This window comes from Bos grunniens, chromosome 3 (assembly GCF_055505025.1).
Source record: "Bos grunniens cultivar Pamir isolate PY7600 chromosome 3, Bosgru_T2T1.0, whole genome shotgun sequence".
NCBI classification, from domain to species: Eukaryota; Metazoa; Chordata; class Mammalia; order Artiodactyla; family Bovidae; genus Bos; species Bos grunniens.
Window position 1 is genome coordinate 114,041,747 of NC_141167.1, and position 5,381 is coordinate 114,047,127.

At 42.2% G+C, this 5,381-nt stretch overlaps 1 non-coding gene across 1 annotated transcript; it reads left to right on the forward strand.

The window, feature by feature from the left end:
- The first annotated feature begins 4,762 nt into the window (after window positions 1-4,762).
- TRNAN-GUU (transfer RNA asparagine (anticodon GUU)) lies at window positions 4,763-4,836 on the forward strand. The gene has a single exon. It is a non-coding gene; the product is annotated as a tRNA-Asn (tRNA).
- The last annotated feature ends 545 nt before the right edge of the window (window positions 4,837-5,381 follow it).

Consider the following 5,381-nt stretch of genomic DNA (forward strand, 5'->3'; position numbering starts at 1 on the left):
ACAAGTCTTAATATACTCATTAAATTGGTAGTACTACATATGTATCTTTAAACTGAATCTGCTCCTAATCTGGAATCCCTTTATATATATACATATAAAGTCAAACTCGTTCATTTTTTATATGTAAGATGATGCTGTGAAGGTGCTGGACTCAATATGCCAGCAAATTTGGAAAACTCAGCAGTGGCCACAGGGCTAGAAAAGGTCAGTTTTCATTCCAATCCCAAAGAAAGGCAATGACAAAGAATGCTTGAACTGCCGCACAATTGCAGTCATCTCACACTCTAGTAAAGTGATGCTCAAAATTCTCCAAGCCAGGCTTCAGCAATATGTGAATTGTGAACTTCCAGATGTTCAAACTGGTTTTAGAAAAGGCAGAGGAACCAGAGATCAAATTGCCAACATCTGCTGGATCATCAAAAAGCAAGGGAGTTCCAGAAAACCATCTGTTCCTGCTTTATTGACTATGCCAAAGCCTTTGACTGTGTGGATCACAATAAACTGTGGAAAATTCTGAAAGAGATGGGACTACCAGACCATCTGACCTGTCTCTTGAGAAACCTGTATGCAGGTCAGGAAGCAACAGTTAGAACTGGACATGAAACAACAGACTGATTCCAAATAGGAAAAGGAGTACGTCAAGGTTGTATATTGTCACCCTGCTTATTTAACTTCTATGCAGAGTACATCATGAGAAACGCTGGGCTGGAAGAAGCACAAGCTGGAATCAAGATTGCCGGGAGAAATATCAATAACCTCAGATATGCAGATGACCCCACCCTTATGGCAGAAAGTGAAGAGGAACTAAAAAGCCTCTTGATGAAAGTGAAGGAGGAGAGTGAACAAGGTGGCTTAAAGCTCAATATTCAGAAAACGAAGATCATGGCATCTGGTCCCATCACTTCATGGGAAACAGATGGGGAAACAGTGGAAACAGTGTCAGACTTTATTTTTGGGGGCTCCAAAATCACTGCAGATGGTGACTGCAGCCGTGAAATTAAAAGACGCTTACTCCTTAGAAGGAAAGTTATGACCAACTTAGATAGCATATTGAAAAGCAGAGACATTACTTTGCCAACAAAGGTCGGTCTAGTCAAGGCTATGGTTTTTCCAGTAGTCATGTATGGACAGTGAAGAAAGCTGAGCGCCAAAGAATTGATGCTTTTGAACTGTGGCATTGGAGAAGACTCTTGAGAGTCCCTTGGACTCCAAGAGGATCCAACCAGTCCATCCTAAAGGAGATCAGTCCTGGGTGTTCATTGGAAGGATTGATGTTGAAGCTGAAACTCCAGTACTTTGGCCACCTCATGTGAAGAGTTGACTCATATGGAAAAGCTGGGAAGGATTGGGGGCAGGAAGAGAAGGGGATGACAGAGGATGAGATGGCTGGATGGGATCACCGACTCTATGGACATGGGTTTGGGTAGACTCCAGAAGTTGGTGATGGACAGGGAGGCCTGGTGTGCTATTCACGGGGTTGCAAATAGTCAGATACGACTGAGAGACTGAACTAACTGAACTGAACTATTAGATCTATGAAATACTGAGAGAAGTATGTTGAATTCTCCCACTATGGTGATAGATTTGTTAATTTCCCTTTTGGTCTAATAATTCTTGCTTTTATATTTTAATACTATTTTAATAGATACATATGTGTTTAGAGTGTTATGTGTTTATCATGTGTTTAATCTTTTATTAGCATATAGTGACCATCCTCTTCTAGTGATGATTTCTTTCTTAAACTTTAGTTTGTCCACCATATAGCTATTAATATATACCAAGTACAAACTTTTTTTTCCTTAGAATATTTCTGACATCAGTTCAGTTCAGTTCAGTTGCTCACTTGGGTCTGACTCTTTGTGACCCCATGGACTGCAGCACTCCAGGCCTCCCTATCCATCAACAACTCACATCCCATGAGTTGGTGACGCCATCCAACCATCTCATCCTCTGTTGTCCCCTTCTCCTCCTGCTTTCAATCTTTCCCGGCATCAGGGTCTTTTCAAAATGAGTCAGTTCTTCACATCAGGCGGCCAAAGTATTGGAGTTTCAGCTTCAATGTCAGTCCTTCCAATGAATATTCAGGACTGATTTCCTTTAGGATGAACTGGTTGGGTCTCCTTGTAGTCCAAAGGACTCTCAAGAGTAACAATTCTTTTACATTCAGTCTTTCTGTTTATGTTTAATGTCATTCTTCTAAACAAAATAAAAATAAAATATATTTTAAAAATCCACTTTTGTTTTTAACTGGCACATTTTCTCCAGTTATATTTGTTGTGATTACTGATATATTTTGGATTTATTTCACTATCCCATTTTGTACTTTCTTTTTGCCTCAGTTTTTCTTTTCTTCTTTTCCCACCTTCTTTTGAATTGCTATCATGTGTACATGCAAAGTGAAGTACAGGAAATGTATATGTTTTTAGAATAAACTTGAAAGTTATTTTTACTTTTTGTGGCCAAGATGAAAGTAGTGATTCCCAAACTAGGACTTCATAGAGAAGTAAATATTTCCCCCAAATGCTGGTGACCAACATAGGGTTGCTAACTTTTCGTTTTGCTAAGTTAGGAAATTAATAAAACAATCACAGCCACATCAACTGTCATCTATCCTCATCTTAATGTTATAAAAGAAGGGACATTTAAAAACAAAAATTTAAAGTGTGAAAAAACAATGTTGGCTTGGAGGTCATTTGGCAAACTTATCTGAGATACACACACACACACAGACACACACACATACATATATATATATATTGTGTGTATTCTCATTTCACTGGAAATCAGTGAAAACTTGGACCTGCACCTAATCTGGAACCGTTATTAAAGGGATGCTGGTGCAGAAGGAAGACAGAGATTCTATGTGTTGGTGCCCTGGGACTTGTGCAACAGAGAAAATCACTTCTTGTGAGTGCCTGGGTTCAGAGAAGAACTGGTGTTGTAACCTGGTTTGGTATGCCTGTGGCAGAGAAGATGCAGCTCAGGAAGCCTGGGGTTTTTAAATGGCCCAAGAACAAAGAGAGGAGCTACTTTATCAGGCCCAGCACTGGCCAGAATCTCTAGGTTGATTTCATTGGATAAGGGCCCTTGAATATTTGAATCTGGATTATGTCAGAGTGAAAGTCCATACATTACAGGCATTTATAAACTCTATGTTCTGTCTGGGAGCCTAATAAACTAGTAGAAATCCTTCTAAACAGCTGAAATTGAAGATCAGTTTTGTTTCACTATGCTCCTTTACTTAAATATAATATTTTTCCAGACATGATTGGATATGTGATGCAGTATTTAAAATTTTCACAGTAATAATGTTATTATAAGTTAACACTCACGCATGAATGCATAAATTGCCTAAATCGGCAAAAAAGTATGGTGATGTATTTCTCTGAGGAAAACCAAATGAACTCCTGAACCCACAGCATTCATTTTGGATTCCCCCCAAGACCCCCATCTGTGTAGATCACAACAAACTGTAGAAAATTCTTAAAGAGATGGGAATACCAGACCACCTGACCTGCCTCCTGCAAAACCTGTATGCAGGTCAAGAAGCAACAGTTAGAACTGGACATGGTACAACAGACTGTTTCAGAATTGGGAAAGGAGTAGTTAAGGCTGTATATTGTCACCTTGCTTATTTGGCTTATATGCCAAGTATGTCATTCCAAACTTCGGACTGGAGGAAGCACAAGCTGGAATCAAAATTGCCGGGAGAAATATCAATAACCTCAGATATGCAGATGACATCACCTTTATGGAAGAAAGCGAGGAAGAACTAAAGAGCCTCTTGAAGAGGGTGAAAGAGAAGAGTGAAAAAGCTGGTTTTAAACTCAACATTCAAAAAACTAAGATCATGGCATCCAGTCCCATCGCTTCATGGCGAAATAGATGGAGAAGCAATGAAAACAATGACAGACTTTCGCCGCCAAATCACCGCGAACGGTGACAGCAGGCATGAAATTAAAAGACGCTTGCTCCTTGGAAGAAAAGCTGTGACAAACCTAGACAGTGTATTAAAAAGCACAGACATTACTTTGCCGACAATGGTCCGTATAGTCAAAGTTATGGTTTTTCCAGTAGTCATGTACCTATGTGAGAGCTGGACAAGAAAAAAGACTGAGCGCCAAAGAACTGATGCCTTCCAACTGTGCTGCTGGAGAAGACTCTCGAGAGTCCCTTGGACTGCAAGAAGATCCAACCAGTCCATCTTAAAGAAAAACCAACCCTGAATATTCATTGAAAGGACTGATGCTGAAGCTGAATGAAGCTCCAATACTTTGGCCACCTGATGCGAAGAACTGACTCATTCGAGAAGACCCTGATTCTGGGAAAGACTGAAGGCAGGAGGAGAAGGGGACGACAGAGGATGAGATGGTTGGATGGCATCACCGACTCAATGGCCATGAGTTTGAGCAAGCTTTGGGAGTTGGTGATGGACAGGGAGGCCTGGCGTGCTGCAGTCCATGGGGTCGCAAAGAGTCGGACACGACTGAACGACGGAACGACGACGAAGAGTCAGGTTCATTCACCTTCGGCTGCTCTCGTTTTCTTAGCATCTTCCGGGTAGAAACTGAGTCCTGTCTCAGATCTAAGCAGGCGCTAGTGCGGGAAAAGGACCCACTTCTCTCTGGGCTACTTACTTCCCTGGTGCTCTGGAGGGGGATGTCTCTACCAGTTCCTACCCGGCCTCAACCACATTGAAGACACAGAACACTTCGAGTTTATTTTCAGTGACCCAAGTTGGAAAAAGGTACTCCCACCGTCTGTCTCTGTAGCGCAATCGGTTAGCGCGTTCGGCTGTTAACCGAAAGGTTGGTGGTTCGAATCCACCCAGGGACGAAGTGTAGCAATTTTGACCCTTGAAATAGACCTGTCAGTTTCTCACCGGAAACCAATGGCATTAACATTATGAAAGTTTGCAAATCTCCACCCAGCCTGAGTCCAACCTACTACTTTTTTTTTGTTTGTTTGTCTTAGAAATTGAAGTAGAGTTGATTTGGGACTTTCCCTGTGGCCCAGCTGGTAAAGAATCCGTCTGCAGAGGGAGACCTTGGTTTGATCCTTGGGTTGGGAAGATCCCCTGGAGGCGGGAAAGGCTACTCACTCTAGTATTCTGGCCTGGAGAATTCCACCAACTGTAAAGTCCACCGGGTCGCAAAGAGTTTGCCACGACTGAGCGACTTTCACTTTCACTTTCATAGTTGATCTGGGCTCCCCTGGGGGCTCAGCGATAAAGCATCCGCCTGCCGATGCAGGAGAAGCAGGCTGGATCCCTGGGTCAGGAAGATGCCTTGGAGAAGGAAATGGCAACTCACTGCAGTATTCTTGGCTGGGAAATCCCATGGACAGAGGAGTCTGGCTACACTGCGTGGTGTCACAAAGGA